The following is a 20461-nucleotide window of genomic DNA, read 5'->3' on the forward strand; positions in this document are numbered from 1 at the left end:
AAACTCTTTTTTTTTTTTTTTCTCATAAAACATGAAATCTATTGGCATTTTTATGTTGTTGTGCCTTTTTTTACATTGATATACATTTTTATTTGTTAAAAGTAACAAACTAATACAACAAGTACAGAGAAACACTCAGTAATTTTTATATCACAAGTAAATTCTCAGTTTTATAGTCTTCCAATGTGCTTTATATATCTTTTGTAGATTTCTTTACAGGCAAAATTTCTCAAACTTTTTGCTGCATTTCTTAACTAGTATTCATATAAAGAAAACATGAATTCAACTTCATACGGTTCTAAATCTAGTATAAATATTTAGGTAGCGAAGCATGTATTTTTAATCTGTTGAAAAGGTACCTACAGGGGGCATGCGGAGTTGAACCAAGGACCTCTTGATCTTCAGTCAAATGCTCTACCACTGAGCTATAACCCCTATATTCGAAAAATGCAAACGCTCAATTTTTTTTTTTCAACATGCAATCTGAAAAATGTTCAAATGCTCTACCACTAAGCTATGCCACCTATATTTGAAAAATGTAAACTCTTCTTTTTTAACATGAAACCTGAAATTTTCTTCAGTTTATATATGGTTGTGTTTTTTTACTTTGATATGCATTTTTCTTTGTTCAAAATAATTAACTTTAGCAAAAAGTACAGAGGAACTCTCAGGAATTTTTATTTTACCAGTCAAATCTTAGTTTTAGAGTCTACCAATGTGCTTTAAGAAAGCACAAAAACATGAATTCAACTTCACATGGTTCAAAAGCTTGCATAAATATGTAGGTAAGAAATCATGTACAGTATTATTAATCCATTGTAAACGCATCTTCAGGGGGCACTTGGAGTTAAACCAAAGATCTCTTGATCTGCAGTCTACCACTGAGATATACCCCCTAATATTAAAAGACCTAAACTCTTTTTTTTTTTTTTTTTTCTCATAAAACATGAAATCTATTGGCATTTTTATGTTGTTGTGCCTTTTTTTACATTGATATACATTTTTATTTGTTAAAAATAACAAACTAATACAACAAGTACAGAGAAACACTCAGTAATTTTTATATCACAAGTAAATTCTCAGTTTTATAGTCTTTCAATGTGCTTTATATATCTTTTGTAGATTTCTTTTCAGGCAAAATTTCTCAAACTTTTTGCTGCATTTCTTTACTAGTATTCATATAAAGAAAACCTGAATTCAACTTCATACGGTTCTAAATCTAGTATAAATGTACAGGTAGCGAAGCATGTATTTTTAATCTGTTGAAAATGTACATTCAGGGGGCACTTGGAGTTGAACCAAGGACCTCTTGATCTGCAGTCAAATGCTCTACCACTGAGATATACCCCCTATATTTGAAAAATGCAAACGCTCACTTTTTTTTTTTCAACATGCAATCTGAAAAATGTTCAAATGCTCTACCACTAAGCTATGCCACCTATATTTGAAAAATGTAAACTCTTCTTTTTTAACATGAAACCTGACATTTTCTTCAGTTTATATTTGGTTGTGTTTTTTTACTTTGATATGCATTTTTCTTTGTTAAAAATAATTAACTTTAGCAAAAAGTACAGAGGAACTCTCAGGAATTTTTATTTTACCAGTCAAATCTTAGTTTTAGAGTCTACCAATGTGCTTTAAGAAAGCACAAAAACATGAATTCAACTTCACATGGTTCAAAAGCTTGCATAAATATGTAGGTAAGAAATCATGTACAGTATTATTAATCCATTGTAAACGCACCTTCAGGGGGCACTTGGAGTTAAACCAAAGATCTCTTGATCTGCAGTCTAACTGTCTACCACTGAGATATACCCCCTAATATTAAAAGACCTAATCTCTTTTTTTTTTTTTTTTTTTTTTTTTTTTTTCCCTCATAAAACCTGAAATCTATTTGCACAGTTTTATGTTGTTGTGCCTTTTTTACACTGATATACATTTTTATTTGTTAAAAGTAACAAACTAATACAACAAGTACAGAGAAACACTCAGTAATTTTTATATCACAAGTAAATTCTCAGTTTTATAGTCTTCCAATGTGCTTTATATATCTTTTGTAGATTTCTTTACAGGCAAAATTTCTCAAACTTTTTGCTGCATTTCTTAACTAGTATTCATATAAAGAAAACATGAATTCAACTTCATACGGTTCTAAATCTAGTATAAATATATAGGTAGCGAAGCATGTATTTTTAATCTGTAGAAAAGGTACCTTCAGGGGGCTCTCGGAGTTTAACCAAGGACCTCTTGATCTGCAGTCAAATATATATACCCCCTATATTTGAAAAATGCAAACGCTCACTTTTTTTTTTCAACATGCAATCTGAAAAATGTTCAAATGCTCTACCACTAAGCCATGCCACCTATATTTGAAAAATGTAAACTCTTCTTTTTTAACATGAAACCTGAAATTTTCTTCAGTTTATATATGGTTGTGTTTTTTTACTTTGATATGCATTTTACTTTGTTCAAAATAATTAACTTTAGCAAAAAGTACAGAGGAACTCTCAGGAATTTTTATTTTACCAGTCAAATCTTAGTTTTAGAGTCTACCAATGTGCTTTAAGAAAGCACAAAAACATGAATTCAACTTCACATGGTTCAAAAGCTTGCATAAATATGTAGGTAAGAAATCATGTACAGTATTATTAATCCATTGTAAACGCATCTTCAGGGGGCACTTGGAGTTAAACCAAAGATCTCTTGATCTGCAGTCTACCACTGAGATATACCCCCTAATATTAAAAGACCTAAACTCTTTTTTTTTTTTTTTTCTCATAAAACATGAAATCTATTGGCATTTTTATGTTGTTGTGCCTTTTTTTACATTGATATACATTTTTATTTGTTAAAAGTAACAAACTAATACAACAAGTACAGAGAAACACTCAGTAATTTTTATATCACAAGTAAATTCTCAGTTTTATAGTCTTCCAATGTGCTTTATATATCTTTTGTAGATTTCTTTACAGGCAAAATTTCTCAAACTTTTTGCTGCATTTCTTAACTAGTATTCATATAAAGAAAACATGAATTCAACTTCATACGGTTCTAAATCTAGTATAAATATTTAGGTAGCGAAGCATGTATTTTTAATCTGTTGAAAAGGTACCTACAGGGGGCATGCGGAGTTGAACCAAGGACCACTTGATCTGCAGTCAAATGCTCTACCACTGAGCTATAACCCCTATATTCGAAAAATGCAAACGCTCAATTTTTTTTTTTCAACATGCAATCTGAAAAATGTTCAAATGCTCTACCACTAAGCTATGCCACCTATATTTGAAAAATGTAAACTCTTCTTTTTTAACATGAAACCTGAAATTTTCTTCAGTTTATATATGGTTGTGTTTTTTTACTTTGATATGCATTTTTCTTTGTTCAAAATAATTAACTTTAGCAAAAAGTACAGAGGAACTCTCAGGAATTTTTATTTTACCAGTCAAATCTTAGTTTTAGAGTCTATCAATGTGCTTTAAGTAAGACAAAAACATGAATTCAACATCACATGGTTCAAAAGCTTGCATAAATATGTAGGTAAGAAATCATGTACAGTATTATTAATCCATTGTAAACGCACCTTCAGGGGGCACTTGGAGTTAAACCAAAGATCTCTTGATCTGCAGTCTAACTGTCTACCACTGACATATACCCCCAATATTAAAAGACCTAAACTCTTTTTTTTTTTTTTTTTTTTTTTTTTTTTCCCTCATAAAACCTGAAATCTATTTGCACAGTTTTATGTTGTTGTGCCTTTTTTACATTGATATACATTTTTATTTGTTAAAAATAACAAACTAATACAACAAGTACAGAGAAACACTCATTAATTTTTATATCACAAGTAAATTCTCAGTTTTATAGTCTTCCAATGTGCTTTATATATCTTTTGTAGATTTCTTTACAGGCAAAATTTCTCAAACTTTTTGCTGCATTTCTTAACTAGTATTCATATAAAGAAAACATGAATTCAACTTCATACGGTTCTAAATCTAGTATAAATATATAGGTAACGAAGCATGTATTTTTAATCTGTTGAAAATGTACCTTCAGGGGGCACTCGGAGTTGAACCAAGGACCTCTTGATCTGCAGTCAAATGTGCTACCACTGAGCTATACCCCCTATATTAGAAAAATGCAAACGCTCAATTTTTTTTTCAACATGCAATCTGAAAAATGTTCAAATGCTCTACCACTAAGCTATGCCACCTACAGTATATTTGAAAAATGTAAACTCTTCTTTTTTAACATGAAACCTGAAATTTTCTTCAGTTTATATATGGTTGTGTTTTTTTACTTTGATATGCATTTTTCTTTGTTCAAAATAATTAACTTTAGCAAAAAGTACAGAGGAACTCTCAGGAATTTTTATTTTACCAGTCAAATCTTAGTTTTAGAGTCTACCAATGTGCTTTAAGAAAGCACAAAAACATGAATTCAACTTCACATGGTTCAAAAGCTTGCATAAATATGTAGGTAAGAAATCATGTACAGTATTATTAATCCATTGTAAATGCATCTTCAGGGGGCACTTGGAGTTAAACCAAAGATCTCTTGATCTGCAGTCTACCACTGAGATATACCCCCTAATATTAAAAGACCTAAACTCTTTTTTTTTTTTTTTTTTCTCATAAAACATGAAATCTATTGGCATTTTTATGTTGTTGTGCCTTTTTTTACATTGATATACATTTTTATTTGTTAAAAATAACAAACTAATACAACAAGTACAGAGAAACACTCAGTAATTTTTATATCACAAGTAAATTCTCAGTTTTATAGTCTTTCAATGTGCTTTATATATCTTTTGTAGATTTCTTTTCAGGCAAAATTTCTCAAACTTTTTGCTGCATTTCTTTACTAGTATTCATATAAAGAAAACCTGAATTCAACTTCATACGGTTCTAAATCTAGTATAAATGTATAGGTAGCGAAGCATGTATTTTTAATCTGTTGAAAACGTACATTCAGGGGGCACTTGGAGTTGAACCAAGGACCTCTTGATCTGCAGTCAAATGCTCTACCACTGAGCTATACCCCCTATATTTGAAAAATGCAAACGCTCACTTTTTTTTTTTCAACATGCAATCTGAAAAATGTTCAAATGCTCTACCACTAAGCTATGCCACCTATATTTGAAAAATGTAAACTCTTCTTTTTTAACATGAAACCTGAAATTTTCTTCAGTTTATATTTGGTTGTGTTTTTTTACTTTGATATGCATTTTTCTTTGTTAAAAATAATTAACTTTAGCAAAAAGTACAGAGGAACTCTCAGGAATTTTTATTTTACCAGTCAAATCTTAGTTTTAGAGTCTACCAATGTGCTTTAAGAAAGCACAAAAACATGAATTCAACTTCACATGGTTCAAAAGCTTGCATAAATATGTAGGTAAGAAATCATGTACAGTATTATTAATCCATTGTAAACGCACCTTCAGGGGGCACTTGGAGTTAAACCAAAGATCTCTTGATCTGCAGTCTAACTGTCTACCACTGAGATATACCCCCTAATATTAAAAGACCTAAACTCTTTTTTTTTTTTTTTTTTTTTTTTTTTTTTCCCCTCATAAAACCTGAAATCTATTTGCACAGTTTTATGTTGTTGTGCCTTTTTTACACTGATATACATTTTTATTTGTTAAAAGTAACAAACTAATACAACAAGTACAGAGAAACACTCAGTAATTTTTATATCACAAGTAAATTCTCAGTTTTATAGTCTTCCAATGTGCTTTATATATCTTTTGTAGATTTCTTTACAGGCAAAATTTCTCAAACTTTTTGCTGCATTTCTTAACTAGTATTCATATAAAGAAAACATGAATTCAACTTCATACGGTTCTAAATCTAGTATAAATATATAGGTAGCGAAGCATGTATTTTTAATCTGTAGAAAAGGTACCTTCAGGGGGCTCTCGGAGTTTAACCAAGGACCTCTTGATCTGCAGTCAAATGTGCTACCACTGAGCTATACCCCCTATATTTGAAAAATGCAAACGCTCACTTTTTTTTTTCAACATGCAATCTGAAAAATGTTCAAATGCTCTACCACTAAGCCATGCCACCTATATTTGAAAAATGTAAACTCTTCTTTTTTAACATGAAACCTGAAATTTTCTTCAGTTTATATATGGTTGTGTTTTTTTACTTTGATATGCATTTTACTTTGTTCAAAATAATTAACTTTAGCAAAAAGTACAGAGGAACTCTCAGGAATTTTTATTTTACCAGTCAAATCTTAGTTTTAGAGTCTACCAATGTGCTTTAAGAAAGCACAAAAACATGAATTCAACTTCACATGGTTCAAAAGCTTGCATAAATATGTAGGTAAGAAATCATGTACAGTATTATTAATCCATTGTAAACGCATCTTCAGGGGGCACTTGGAGTTAAACCAAAGATCTCTTGATCTGCAGTCTACCACTGAGATATACCCCCTAATATTAAAAGACCTAAACTCTTTTTTTTTTTTTTTTTCTCATAAAACATGAAATCTATTGGCATTTTTATGTTGTTGTGCCTTTTTTTACATTGATATACATTTTTATTTGTTAAAAGTAACAAACTAATACAACAAGTACAGAGAAACACTCAGTAATTTTTATATCACAAGTAAATTCTCAGTTTTATAGTCTTCCAATGTGCTTTATATATCTTTTGTAGATTTCTTTTCAGGCAAAATTTCTCAAACTTTTTGCTCCATTTCTTTACTAGTATTCATATAAAGAAAACATGAATTCAACTTCATACGGTTCTAAATCTAGTATAAATGTATAGGTAGCGAAGCATGTATTTTTAATCTGTTGAAAATATACCTTCAGGGGGCACTCGGAGTTGAACTAAGGACCTCTTGATCTGCAGTCAAATGCTCTACCACTGAGCTATACCCCCTATATTTGAAAAATGCAAACGCTCACTTTTTTTTTTCAACATGCAATCTGAAAAATGTTCAAATGCTCTACCACTAAGCTATGCCACCTATATTTGAAAAATTTAAACTCTTCTTTTTTAACATGAAACCTGAAATTTTCTTCAGTTTATATATGGTTGTGTTTTTTTACTTTGATATGCATTTTTCTTTGTTCAAAATAATTAACTTTAGCAAAAAGTACAGAGGAACTCTCAGGAATTTTTATTTTACCAGTCAAATCTTAGTTTTAGAGTCTACCAATGTGCTTTAAGAAAGCACAAAAACATGAATTCAACTTCACATGGTTCAAAAGCTTGCATAAATATGTAGGTAAGAAATCATGTACAGTATTATTAATCCATTGTAAACGCATCTTCAGGGGGCACTTGGAGATAAACCAAAGATCTCTTGATCTGCAGTCTACCACTGAGATATACCCCCTAATATTAAAAGACCTAAACTCTTTTTTTTTTTTCTCATAAAACCTGAAATCTATTTGCATCTTTATGTTGTTGTGCCTTTTATTACATTGATATATATTTTTATTTGTTAAAAATAACAAACTAATACAACAAGTACAGAGAAACACTCAGTAATTTTTATATCACAAGTAAATTCTCAGTTTTATAGTCTTCCAAAGTGCTTTATGTATCTTTTGTAGATTTCTTTACAGGCAAAATTTCTCAAACTTTTTGCTGCATTTCTTAACTAGTATTCATATAAAGAAAACATGAATTCAAATTCATACGGTTCTAAAACTAGTATAAATATATAGGTAGCGAAGCATTCAGGGGGCACTCGGAGTTGAACCAAGGACCTCTTGATCTGCAGTCACATGCTCTACCACTGAGCTATACCCCCTATATTTGAAAAATGAAAATGCTCAATTTTTTTTTTTCAACATGCAATTTGAAAAATGTTCAAATGCTCTACCACTAAGCTATGCCACCTATATTTGAAAAATGTAAACTCTTCTTTTTTAACATGAAACCTGAAATTTTCTTCATTTTATATATGGTTGTGTTTTTTTACTTTGATATGCATTTTTCTTTGTTCAAAATAATTAACTTTAGCAAAAAGTACAGAGGAACTCTCAGGAATTTTTATTTTACCAGTCAAATCTTAGTTTTAGAGTCTACCAATGTGCTTTAAGAAAGCACAAAAACATGAATTCAACTTCACATGGTTCAAAAGCTTGCATAAATATGTAGGTAAGAAATCATGTACAGTATTATTAATCCATTGTAAACGCATCTTCAGGGGGCACTTGGAGTTAAACCAAAGATCTCTTGATCTGCAGTCTACCACTGAGATATACCCCCTAATATTAAAAGACCTAAACTCTTTTTTTTTTTTTTTTTCTCATAAAACATGAAATCTATTTGCATTTTTATGTTGTTGTGCCTTTTTTTACATTGATATACATTTTTATTTGTTAAAAATAACAAACTAATACAACAAGTACAGTGAAACACTCTGTAATTTTTATATCACAAGTAAATTCTCAGTTTTATAGTCTTTCAATGTGCTTTATATATCTTTTGTAGATTTCTTTTCAGGCAAAATTTCTCAAACTTTTTGCTGCATTTCTTTACTAGTATTCATATAAAGAAAACATGAATTCAACTTCATACGGTTCTAAATCTAGTATAAATGTATAGGTAGCAAAGCATGTATTTTTTATCTGTTGAAAATGTACCTTCAGGGGGCACTCGGAGTTGAACCAAGGACCTCTTGATCTGCAGTCAAATGCTCTACCACTGAGCTATACCTCCTATATTTGAAAAATGCAAACGCTCACTTTTTTTTTTTCAACATGCAATCTGAAAAATGTTCAAATGCTCTACCACTAAGGCTAGTTTCACACTTGCTTTTTTTTGCAGCGCGTTTTTCCCGCAAAAAAACGCATAGAAAAAACGCATACAAAAGCATACAACTGCTGCGTTTTTTTCAAGCATTTTTATGAGCATGCATGAAAAAAACGCAGCGTTTTTAAGCGTTTGTATGCGTTTTTAGTGTGTTTTTACCGCGTTTGCGTTTTTTTCCAACATTTTTAGGTGGCCCCTCACACTACCCAAACCATGACTTTAATAACCCTAACCCTGACCCTAACCCTAACCCTAACCCTGACCCTAACCCTAACCCTAACCCTGACCCTAACCCTTAACCAAATCATACTTAACCCTAACCCAAACCCTAAACCCTAACTAACCCTAACCCTAACCCTGACCCTAACCCTAACCCTAACCCTGACCCTAACCCTAACCCTAACCCTAACCCTGACCCTAACTCTAACCCTAACCCTGACCCTAACCCTTAACAAAACCATACTTAACCCTAACCTTGACCCTAACCCTAACCCTAACCCTAACCCTGACCCTAACCCTTAACCAAACCATACTTAACCCTAATCCTGACCCTAACCCTGACCCTAACCCTAACCCTAACCCTAACCCTGACCCTAACCCTAACCCTAACCCTAACCCTGACCCTAACCCTTAACAAAACCATACTTAACCCTAACCCTGACCCTAACCCTAACCCTGACCCTAACCCTAACCCTAACCCTGACCCTAACCCTAATCCTAACCCTAACCCTGACCCTAACCCTTAACCAAACCATACTTAACCCTAATCCTGACCCTAACCCTGACCCTAATCCTTAACAAAACCATACTTAACCCTATCCCTGACCCTAACCCTAACCCTGACCCTAACCCTAACCCTAACCCTGACCCTAACCCTAACCCTAACCCTAACCCTGACCCTAACCCTTAACAAAACCATACTTAACCCTAATCCTGACCCTAACCCTGACCCTAACCCTTAACCAAACCATACTTAACCCTAACCCTGACCCAAAACCCAACCCTAACCCTGACCCTGACCCTAACCCTAACCCTAAACCCCCTTAACTAACCCTAACTCTAACCCAAACCCCTAAATTCCATGGTTAAAAAAAAAAAACGCATATGCAAAAAAACGCTTACATGAGCATACCAGTGCGCACATATGCGCATCCATAGGCTATAATGGCCATTTTTAGCGCAAAACGTGCGCATATGTGCGCATGCGCTTTTTTGCAGGGCCAAAAAATGCAACATGCTGCGTCTGGAAAATCCAATCGCACACCCCAAAAAAACGCAGCGCATGAAAATCGCATACATGCGCTTACAAGCGCGCAGGTATGCGCACCCATGTTAAATATAGGGGAAAAAACGCATGCGCAGGTTAGCGTTTTTTTCCAGCGCTAAAAAACGCAAATGTGAAACCAGCCTAAGCTATGCCACCTATATTTGAAAAATTTAAACTCTTCTTTTTTAACATGAAACCTGAAATTTTCTTCAGTTTATATATGGTTGTGTTTTTTTACTTTGATATGCATTTTTCTTTGTTAAAAATAATTAACTTTAGCAAAAAGTACAGAGGAACGCTCAGGAATTTTTATTTTACCAGTCAAATCTTAGTTTTAGAGTCTACCAATGTGCTTTAAGAAAGCAAAAAAACATGAATTCAACTTCACATGGTTCAAAAGCTTGCATAAATATGTAGGTAAGAAATCATGTACAGTATTATTAATCCATTGTAAATGCATCTTCAGGGGGCACTTGGAGTTAAACCAAAGATCTCTTGATCTGCAGTCTACCACTGAGATATACCCCCTAATATTAAAAGACCTAAACTCTTTTTTTTTTTTCTCATAAAACCTGAAATCTATTTGCATCTTTATGTTGTTGTGCCTTTTATTACATTGATATATATTTTTATTTGTTAAAAATAACAAACTAATACAACAAGTACAGAGAAACACTCAGTAATTTTTATATCACAAGTAAATTCTCAGTTTTATAGTCTTCCAAAGTGCTTTATGTATCTTTTGTAGATTTCTTTACAGGCAAAATTTCTCAAACTTTTTGCTGAATTTCTTAACTAGTATTCATATAAAGAAAACATGAATTCAAATTCATACGGTTCTAAAACTAGTATAAATATATAGGTAGCGAAGCTTATATTTTTAATCTGTTAAAAATGGACAATCAGGGGACACTAGGAGTTGAACCAAGGACCTCTTGATCTGCAGTCAAATGCTCTACCACTGAGCTATACCCCCTATTTTGGAAAAATGCAAACGCTCAATTTTTTTTTTTCAACATGCAATCTGAAAAATGTTCAAATGCTCTACCACTAAGCTATGCCACCTATATTTGAAAAATGTAAACTCTTCTTTTTTAACATGAAACCTGACATTTTCTTCAGTTTATATATGGTTGTGTTTTTTTACTTTGATATGCATTTTTCTTTGTTAAAAATAATTAACTTTAGCAAAAAGTACAGAGGAACTCTCAGGAATTTTTATTTTACCAGTCAAATCTTAGTTTTAGAGTCTATCAATGTGCTTTAAGTAAGACAAAAACATGAATTCAACATCACATGGTTCAAAAGCTTGCATAAATATGTAGGTAAGAAATCATGTACAGTATTATTAATCCATTGCAACCGCATCTTCAGGGGGCACTTGGAGTTAAACCAAAGATCTCTTGATCTGCAGTCTACCACTGAGATATACCCCCTAATATTAAAAGACCTAAACTCTTTTTTTTTTTTTTTCTCATAAAACCTGAAATCTATTTGCATCTTTATGTTGTTGTGCCTTTTATTACATTGATATATATTTTGATTTGTTAAAAATAACAAACTAATACAACAAGTACAGAGAAACACTCAGTAATTTTTATATCACAAGTAAATTCTCAGTTTTATAGTCTTCCAAAGTGCTTTATGTATCTTTTGTAGATTTCTTTACAGGCAAAATTTCTCAAACTTTTTGCTGCATTTCTTAACTAGTATTCATATAAAGAAAACATGAATTCAAATTCATACGGTTCTAAAACTAGTATAAATATATAGGTAGCGAAGCATGTATTTTTAATCTGTTGAACATGTACATTCAGGGGGCACTCGGAGTTGAACCAAGGACCTCTTGATCTGCAGTCAAATGCTCTACCACTGAGCTATACCCCCTATTGTTGAAAAATGCAAACGCTCAATTTTTTTTTTTCAACATGCAATCTGAAAAATGTTCAAATGCTCTACCACTAAGCTATGCCACCTATATTTGAAAAATGTAAACTCTTCTTTTTTAACATGAAACCTGAAATTTTCTTCAGTTTATATATGGTTGTGTTTTTTTACTTTGATATGCATTTTTCTTTGTTCAAAATAATTAACTTTAGCAAAAAGTACAGAGGAACTCTCAGGAATTTTTATTTTACCAGTCAAATCTTAGTTTTAGAGTCTACCAATGTGCTTTAAGAAAGCACAAAAACATGAATTCAACTTCACATGGTTCAAAAGCTTGCATAAATATGTAGGTAAGAAATCATGTACAGTATTATTAATCCATTGTAAACGCATCTTCAGGGGGCACTTGGAGTTAAACCAAAGATCTCTTGATCTGCAGTCTACCACTGAGATATACCCCCTAATATTAAAAGACCTAAACTCTTTTTTTTTTTTCTCATAAAACCTGAAATCTATTTGCATCTTTATGTTGTTGTGCCTTTTATTACATTGATATATATTTTTATTTGTTAAAAATAACAAACTAATACAACAAGTACAGAGAAACACTCAGTAATTTTTATATCACAAGTAAATTCTCAGTTTTATAGTCTTCCAAAGTGCTTTATGTATCTTTTGTAGATTTCTTTACAGGCAAAATTTCTCAAACTTTTTGCTGCATTTCTTAACTAGTATTCATATAAAGAAAACATGAATTCAAATTCATACGGTTCTAAAACTAGTATAAATATATAGGTAGCGAAGCATGTATTTTTAATCTGTTGAAAATGTACATTCAGGGGGCACTCGGAGTTGAACCAAGGACCTCTTGATCTGCAGTCAAATGCTCTACCACTGAGCTATACCCCATACTTTTGAAAAATGCAAACGCTCAATTTTTTTTTTTCAACATGCAATCTGAAAAATGTTCAAATGCTCTACCACTAAGCTATGCCACCTATATTTGAAAAATGTAAACTCTTCTTTTTTAACATGAAACCTGACATTTTCTTCAGTTTATATATGGTTGTGTTTTTTTACTTTGATATGCATTTTTCTTTGTTAAAAATAATTAACTTTAGCAAAAAGTACAGAGGAACTCTCAGGAATTTTTATTTTACCAGTCAAATCTTAGTTTTAGAGTATATCAATGTGCTTTAAGAAAGACAAAAACATGAATTCAACATCACATGGTTCAAAAGCTTGCATAAATATGTAGGTAAGAAATCATGTACAGTATTATTAATCCATTGTAAACGCACCTTCAGGGGGCACTTGGAGTTAAACCAAAGATCTCTTGATCTGCAGTCTAACTGTCTACCACTGAGATATACCCCCAATATTAAAAGACCTAAACTCTTTTTTTTTTTTTTTTTTTCCCCTCATAAAACCTGAAATCTATTTGCACAGTTTTATGTTGTTGTGCCTTTTTTACATTGATATACATTTTTATTTGTTAAAAATAACAAACTAATACAACAAGTACAGAGAAACACTCATTCATTTTTATATCACAAGTAAATTCTCAGTTTTATAGTCTTCCAATGTGCTTTATATATCTTTTGTAGATTTCTTTACAGGCAAAATTTCTCAAACTTTTTGCTGCATTTCTTAACTAGTATTCATATAAAGAAAAAATGAATTCAACTTCATACGGTTCTAAATCTAGTATAAATATATAGGTAACGAAGCATGTATTTTTAATCTGTTGAAAATGTACCTTCAGGGGGCACTCGGAGTTGAACCAAGGACCTCTTGATCTGCAGTCAAATGTGCTACCACTGAGCTATACCCCCTATATTTGAAAAATGCAAACGCTCAATTTTTTTTTTTCAACATGCAATCTGAAAAATGTTCAAATGCTCTACCACTAAGCTATGCCACCTATATTTGAAAAATGTAAACTCTTATTTTTTAACATGAAACCTGAAATTTTCTTCAGTTTATATATGGTTGTGTTTTTTTACTTTGATATGCATTTTTCTTTGTTCAAAATAATTAACTTTAGCAAAAAGTACAGAGGAACTCTCAGGAATTTTTATTTTACCAGTCAAATCTTAGTTTTAGAGTCTACCAATGTGCTTTAAGAAAGCACAAAAACATGAATTCAACTTCACATGGTTCAAAAGCTTGCATAAATATGTAGGTAAGAAATCATGTACAGTATTATTAATCCATTGTAAACGCATCTTCAGGGGGCACTTGGAGTTAAACCAAAGATCTCTTGATCTGCAGTCTACCACTGAGATATACCCCCTAATATTAAAAGACCTAAACTCTTTTTTTTTTTTTTTTTCTCATAAAACATGAAATCTATTTGCATTTTTATGTTGTTGTGCCTTTTTTACATTGATATACATTTTTATTTGTTAAAAATAACAAACTAATACAACAAGTACAGAGAAACACTCTGTAATTTTTACATCACAAGTAAATTCTCAGTTTTATAGTCTTTCAATGTGCTTTATATATCTTTTGTAGATTTCTTTTCAGGCAAAATTTCTCAAACTTTTTGCTGCATTTCTTTACTAGTATTCATATAAAGAAAACATGAATTCAACTTCATACGGTTCTAAATCTAGTATAAATATATAGGTAACGAAGCATGTATTTTTAATCTGTTGAAAATGTACCTTCAGGGGGCACTCGGAGTTGAACAAAGGACCTCTTGATCTGTAGTCAAATGCTCTACCACTGAGCTATACCCCCTATATTTGAAAAATGCAAACGCTCACTTTTTTTTTTTCAACATGCAATCTGAAAAATGTTCAAATGCTCTACCACTAAGCTATGCCACCTATATTTGAAAAATTTAAACTCTTCTTTTTTAACATGAAACCTGAAATTTTCTTCAGTTTATATATGGTTGTGTTTTTTTACTTTGATATGCATTTTTCTTTGTTAAAAATAATTAACTTTAGCAAAAAGTACAGAGGAACTCTCAGGAATTTTTATTTTACCAGTCAAATCTTAGTTTTAGAGTCTACCAATGTGCTTTAAGAAAGCACAAAAACATGAATTCAACTTCACATGGTTCAAAAGCTTGCATAAATATGTAGGTAAGAAATCATGTACAGTATTATTAATCCATTGTAAACGCATCTTCAGGGGGCACTTGGAGTTAAACCAAAGATCTCTTGATCTGCAGTCTACCACTGAAATATACCCCCTAATATTAAAAGACCTAAACTCTTTTTTTTTTTTCTCATAAAACCTGAAATCTATTTGCATCTTTATGTTGTTGTGCCTTTTATTACATTGATATATATTTTTATTTGTTAAAAATAACAAACTAATACAACAAGTACAGAGAAACACTCAGTAATTTTTATATCACAAGTAAATTCTCAGTTTTATAGTCTTCCAAAGAGCTTTATGTATCTTTTGTAGATTTCTTTACAGGCAAAATTTCTCAAACTTTTTGCTGCATTTCTTAACTAGTATTCATATAAAGAAAACATGAATTCAAATGCATACGGTTCTAAAACTAGTATAAATATATAGGTAGCGAAGCATGTATTTTTAATCTGTTGAAAATGTACATTCAGGGGGCACTCGGAGTTGAACCAAGGACCTCTTGATCTGCAGTCAAATGCTCTACCACTGAGCTATACCCCCTATTTTTGAAAAATGCAAACGCTCAATTTTTTTTTTTCAACATGCAATCTGAAAAATGTTCAAATGCTCTACCACTAAGCTATGCCACATATATTTGAAAAGTGTAAACTCTTCTTTTTTAACATGAAACCTGACATTTTCTTCAGTTTATATATGGTTGTGTTTTTTTACTTTGATATGCATTTTTCTTTGTTAAAAATAATTAACTTTAGCAAAAAGTACAGAGGAACTCTCAGGAATTTTTATTTTACCAGTCAAATCTTAGTTTTAGAGTCTATCAATGTGCTATAAGAAAGACAAAAACATGAATTCAACATCACATGGTTCAAAAGCTTGCATAAATATGTAGGTAAGAAATCATGTACAGTATTATTAATCCATTGTAAACGCACCTTCAGGGGGCACTTGGAGTTAAACCAAACATCTCTTGATCTGCAGTCTAACTGTCTACCACTGAGATATACCCCCAATATTAAAAGACCTAAACTCTTTTTTTTTTTTTTTTTTTTTTTTCCCTCATAAAACCTGAAATCTATTTGCACAGTTTTATGTTGTTGTGCCTTTTTTACATTGATATACATTTTTATTTGTTAAAAATAACAAAATAATACAACAAGTACAGAGAAACACTCATTAATTTTTATATCACAAGTAAATTCTCAGTTTTATAGTCTTCCAATGTGCTTTATATATCTTTTGTAGATTTCTTTACAGGCAAAATTTCTCAAACTTTTTGCTGCATTTCTTAACTAGTATTCATATAAAGAAAACATGAATTCAAATTCATACGGTTCTAAAACTAGTATAAATGTATAGGTAGCGAAGCATGTATTTTTAATCTGTTGAAAATGTACCTTCAGGGGGCACTTGGAGTTGAACCAAGGACCTCTTGTTGAACCAAGGACCTCTTGATCTGCAGTCAAATGCTCTACCACTGAGCTATACCCCCTATATTTGAAAAATGTAAACGCTCACTTTTTTTTTTCAACATGCAATCTGAAAAATGTTCAAATGCTCTACCACTAAGCTATGCCACCTATATTTGAAAAATGTAAACTCTTCTTTTTTAACATGAAACCTGAAATTTTCTTCAGTTTATATATGGTTGTGTTTTTTTACTTTGATATGCATTTTTCTTTGTTCAAAATAATTAACTTTAGCAAAAAGTACAGAGGAACTCTCAGGAATTTTTATTTTACCAGTCAAATCTTAGTTTTAGAGTCTAACAATGTGCTTTAAGAAAGCACAAAAATATGAATTCAACTTCACATGGTTCAAAAGCTTGCATAAATATGTAGGTAAGAAATCATGTACAGTATTATTAATCCATTGTAAACACATCTTCAGGGGGCACTTGGCGTTAAACCAAAGATCTCTTGATCTGCAGTCTACCACTGAGATATACCCCCTAATATTAAAAGACCTAAACTCTTTTTTTTTTTTTTTTTTTTTTTTTTTTTTCTCATAAAACCTGAAATCTATTTGCATCTTTATGTTGTTGTGCCTTTTATTACATTGATATATATTTTTATTTGTTAAAAATAACAAACTAATACAACAAGTACAGAGAAACACTCAGTAATTTTTATATCACAAGTAAATTCTCAGTTTTATAGTCTTCCAAAGTGCTTTATGTATCTTTTGTAGATTTCTTTACAGGCAAAATTTCTCAAACTTTTTGCTGGATTTCTTAACTAGTATTCATATAAAGAAAACATGAATTCAAATTCATACGGTTCTAAAACTAGTATAAATATATAGGTAGCGAAGCATGTATTTTTAATCTGTTGAAAATGTACATTCAGGGGGCACTCGGAGTTGAACCAAGGACCTCTTGATCTGCAGTCAAATGCTCTACCACTGAGATATACCCCCTATTTTTGAAAAATGCAAACGCTCAATTTTTTTTTTTCAACATGCAATCTGAAAAATGTTCAAATGCTCTACCACTAAGCTATGCCACCTATATTTGAAAAATGTAAACTCTTCTTTTTTAACATGAAACCTGACATTTTCTTCAGTTTATATATGGTTGTGTTTTTTTACTTTGATATGCATTTTTCTTTGTTAAAAATAATTAACTTTAGCAAAAAGTACAGAGGAACTCTCAGGAATTTTTATTTTACCAGTCAAATATTAGTTTTAGAGTCTATCAATGTGCTTTAAGAAAGACAAAAACATGAATTCAACATCACATGGTTCAAAAGCTTGCATAAATATGTAGGTAAGAAATCATGTACAGTATTATTAATCCATTGTAAACGCACCTTCAGGGGGCACTTGGAGTTAAACCAAAGATCTCTTCATCTGCAGTCTAACTGTGTACCACTGAGATATACACCCAATATTAAAAGACCTAAACTTTTTTTTTTTTTTTTTTCCCTCATAAAACCTGAAATCTATTTGCACAGTTTTATGTTGTTGTGCCTTTTTTACATTGATATACATTTTTATTTGTAAAAAGTAACAAACTAATACAACAAGTACAGAGAAACACTCTGTAATTTTTATATCACAAGTAAATTCTCAGTTTTATAGTCTTCCAATGTGCTTTATATATCTTTTGTAGATTTCTTTACAGGCAAAATTTCTCAAACTTTTTGCTGCATTTCTTAACTAGTATTCATATAAAGAAAACATGAATTCAACTTCATACGGTTCTAAATCTAGTATAAATATATAGGTAGCGAAGCATGTATTTTTAATCTGTTGAAAATGTACCTTCAGGGGGCACTCGGAGTTGAACCAAGGACCTCTTGATCTGCAGTCAAATGCTCTACCACTGAGCTATACCCCCTATATTTGAAAAATGCAAACGCTCACTTTTTTTTTTCAACATGCAATCTGAAAAATGTTCAAATGCTCTACCACTAAGCTATGCCACCTATATTTGAAAAATGTAAACTCTTCTTTTTTAACATGAAACCTGAAATTTTCTTCAGTTTATATATGGTTGTGTTCTTTTACTTTGATATGCATTTTTCTTTGTTAAAAATAATTAACTTTAGCAAAAAGTACAGAGGAACTCTCAGGAATTTTTATTTTACCAGTCAAATCTTAGTTTTAGAGTCTACCAATGTGCTTTAAGAAAGCACAAAAACATGAATTCAACTTCACATGGTTCAAAAGCTTGCATAAATATGTAGGTAAGAAATCATGTACAGTATTATTAATCCATTGTAAATGCACCTTCAGGGGGCACTTGGAGTTAAACCAAAGATCTCTTGATCTGCAGTCTACCACTGAGATATACCCCCTAATATTAAAAGACCTAAACTCTTTTTTTTTTTTTTTCCCTCATAAAACCTGAAATCTATTTGCACAGTTTTATGTTGTTGTGCCTTTTTTACATTGATATACATTTTTATTTGTAAAAAGTAACAAACTAATACAACAAGTACAGAGAAACACTCTGTAATTTTTATATCACAAGTAAATTCTCAGTTTTATAGTCTTCCAATGTGCTTTATATATCTTTTGTAGATTTCTTTACAGGCAAAATTTCTCAAACTTTTTGCTGCATTTCTTAACTAGTATTCATATAAAGAAAACATGAATTCAACTTCATACGGTTCTAAATCTAGTATAAATATATAGGTAGCGAAGCATGTATTTTTAATCTGTTGAAAATGTACCTTCAGGGGGCACTCGGAGTTGAACCAAGGACCTCTTGATCTGCAGTCAAATGCTCTACCACTGAGCTATACCCCCTATATTAAAAAAATGCAAACGCTCAATTTTTTTTTTTCAACATGCAATCTGAAAAATGTTCAAATGCTCTACCACTAAGCTATGCCACCTATATTTGAAAAATGTAAACTCTTCTTTTTTAACATGAAACCTGACATTTTCTTCAGTTTATATATGGTTGTGTTTTTTTACTTTGATATGCATTTTTCTTTGTTAAAAATAATTAACTTTAGCAAAAAGTACAGAGGAACTCTCAGGAATTTTTATTTTACCAGTCAAATCTTAGTTTTAGAGTCTATCAATGTGCTTTAAGAAAGACAAAAACATGAATTCAACATCACATGGTTCAAAAGCTTGCATAAATATGTAGGTAAGAAATCATGTACAGTATTATTAATCCATTGTAAACGCACCTTCAGGGGGCACTTGGAGTTAAACCAAAGATCTCTTGATCTGCAGTCTAACTGTCTACCACTGAGATATACCCCCAATATTAAAAGACCTAAACTCTTTTTTTTTTTTTTTTTTTTCCCCTCATAAAACCTGAAATCTATTTGCACAGTTTTATGTTGTTGTGCCTTTTTTACATTGATATACATTTTTATTTGTTAAAAATAACAAACTAATACAACAAGTACAGAGAAACACTCATTAATTTTTATATCACAAGTAAATTCTCAGTTTTATAGTCTTCCAATGTGCTTTATATATCTTTTGTAGATTTCTTTACAGGCAAAATTTCTCAAACTTTTTGCTGCATTTCTTAACTAGTATTCATATAAAGAAAACATGAATTCAACTTCATACGGTTCTAAATCTAGTATAAATACATAGGTAGCGAAGCATGTATTTTTAATCTGTTGAAAATGTACCTTCAGGGGGCACTCGGAGTTGAACCAAGGACCTCTTGATCTGCAGTCAAATGCTCTACCACTGAGCTAAACCCCCTATATTTGAAAAATGCAAACGCTCAATTTTTTTTTTTCAACATGCAATCTGAAAAATGTTCAAATGCTCTACCACTAAGCTATGCCACCTATATTTGAAAAATGTAAACTCTTCTTTTTTAACATGAAACGTGACATTTTCTTCAGTTTATATATGGTTGTGTTTTTTTACTTTGATATGCATTTTTCTTTGTTCAAAATAATTAACTTTAGCAAAAAGTACAGAGGAACTC

At 31.3% G+C, this 20461-nt stretch overlaps 17 non-coding genes across 17 annotated transcripts; all 17 read right to left on the reverse strand.

Moving 5' to 3' along the window:
- Nucleotides 1-1278: 1278 nt before the first annotated feature.
- Nucleotides 1279-1350, reverse strand: TRNAC-GCA (transfer RNA cysteine (anticodon GCA)). Its single transcript has one exon. It is a non-coding gene; the product is annotated as a tRNA-Cys (tRNA).
- Nucleotides 1351-4051: 2701 nt separating this feature from the next.
- Nucleotides 4052-4123, reverse strand: TRNAC-GCA (transfer RNA cysteine (anticodon GCA)). Its single transcript has one exon. It is a non-coding gene; the product is annotated as a tRNA-Cys (tRNA).
- Nucleotides 4124-4969: 846 nt separating this feature from the next.
- TRNAC-GCA (transfer RNA cysteine (anticodon GCA)) lies at nucleotides 4970-5041 on the reverse strand. Its single transcript has one exon. It is a non-coding gene; the product is annotated as a tRNA-Cys (tRNA).
- A 1780-nt stretch (nucleotides 5042-6821) lies between these two features.
- On the reverse strand, nucleotides 6822-6893 carry TRNAC-GCA (transfer RNA cysteine (anticodon GCA)). Its single transcript has one exon. It is a non-coding gene; the product is annotated as a tRNA-Cys (tRNA).
- Nucleotides 6894-7701: 808 nt separating this feature from the next.
- TRNAC-GCA (transfer RNA cysteine (anticodon GCA)) lies at nucleotides 7702-7773 on the reverse strand. Its single transcript has one exon. It is a non-coding gene; the product is annotated as a tRNA-Cys (tRNA).
- An 842-nt stretch (nucleotides 7774-8615) lies between these two features.
- Nucleotides 8616-8687, reverse strand: TRNAC-GCA (transfer RNA cysteine (anticodon GCA)). Its single transcript has one exon. It is a non-coding gene; the product is annotated as a tRNA-Cys (tRNA).
- A 2264-nt stretch (nucleotides 8688-10951) lies between these two features.
- Nucleotides 10952-11023, reverse strand: TRNAC-GCA (transfer RNA cysteine (anticodon GCA)). The gene has a single exon. It is a non-coding gene; the product is annotated as a tRNA-Cys (tRNA).
- Nucleotides 11024-11862: 839 nt separating this feature from the next.
- TRNAC-GCA (transfer RNA cysteine (anticodon GCA)) lies at nucleotides 11863-11934 on the reverse strand. Its single transcript has one exon. It is a non-coding gene; the product is annotated as a tRNA-Cys (tRNA).
- Nucleotides 11935-12771: 837 nt separating this feature from the next.
- Nucleotides 12772-12843, reverse strand: TRNAC-GCA (transfer RNA cysteine (anticodon GCA)). Its single transcript has one exon. It is a non-coding gene; the product is annotated as a tRNA-Cys (tRNA).
- An 854-nt stretch (nucleotides 12844-13697) lies between these two features.
- TRNAC-GCA (transfer RNA cysteine (anticodon GCA)) lies at nucleotides 13698-13769 on the reverse strand. Its single transcript has one exon. It is a non-coding gene; the product is annotated as a tRNA-Cys (tRNA).
- Nucleotides 13770-14610: 841 nt separating this feature from the next.
- TRNAC-ACA (transfer RNA cysteine (anticodon ACA)) lies at nucleotides 14611-14682 on the reverse strand. The gene has a single exon. It is a non-coding gene; the product is annotated as a tRNA-Cys (tRNA).
- Nucleotides 14683-15519: 837 nt separating this feature from the next.
- On the reverse strand, nucleotides 15520-15591 carry TRNAC-GCA (transfer RNA cysteine (anticodon GCA)). Its single transcript has one exon. It is a non-coding gene; the product is annotated as a tRNA-Cys (tRNA).
- An 858-nt stretch (nucleotides 15592-16449) lies between these two features.
- Nucleotides 16450-16540, reverse strand: TRNAC-GCA (transfer RNA cysteine (anticodon GCA)). The gene has a single exon. It is a non-coding gene; the product is annotated as a tRNA-Cys (tRNA).
- Nucleotides 16541-17394: 854 nt separating this feature from the next.
- Nucleotides 17395-17466, reverse strand: TRNAC-GCA (transfer RNA cysteine (anticodon GCA)). The gene has a single exon. It is a non-coding gene; the product is annotated as a tRNA-Cys (tRNA).
- Nucleotides 17467-18316: 850 nt separating this feature from the next.
- On the reverse strand, nucleotides 18317-18388 carry TRNAC-GCA (transfer RNA cysteine (anticodon GCA)). The gene has a single exon. It is a non-coding gene; the product is annotated as a tRNA-Cys (tRNA).
- An 842-nt stretch (nucleotides 18389-19230) lies between these two features.
- TRNAC-GCA (transfer RNA cysteine (anticodon GCA)) lies at nucleotides 19231-19302 on the reverse strand. Its single transcript has one exon. It is a non-coding gene; the product is annotated as a tRNA-Cys (tRNA).
- An 855-nt stretch (nucleotides 19303-20157) lies between these two features.
- TRNAC-GCA (transfer RNA cysteine (anticodon GCA)) lies at nucleotides 20158-20229 on the reverse strand. Its single transcript has one exon. It is a non-coding gene; the product is annotated as a tRNA-Cys (tRNA).
- Between the last annotated feature and the right edge of the window lie 232 nt (nucleotides 20230-20461).

Source organism: Dendrobates tinctorius, unplaced genomic scaffold (assembly GCF_039654945.1).
Source record: "Dendrobates tinctorius isolate UK_male_01 unplaced genomic scaffold, ASM3965494v1 ptg000008l, whole genome shotgun sequence".
In the NCBI taxonomy this organism is placed as follows: Eukaryota; Metazoa; Chordata; class Amphibia; order Anura; family Dendrobatidae; genus Dendrobates; species Dendrobates tinctorius.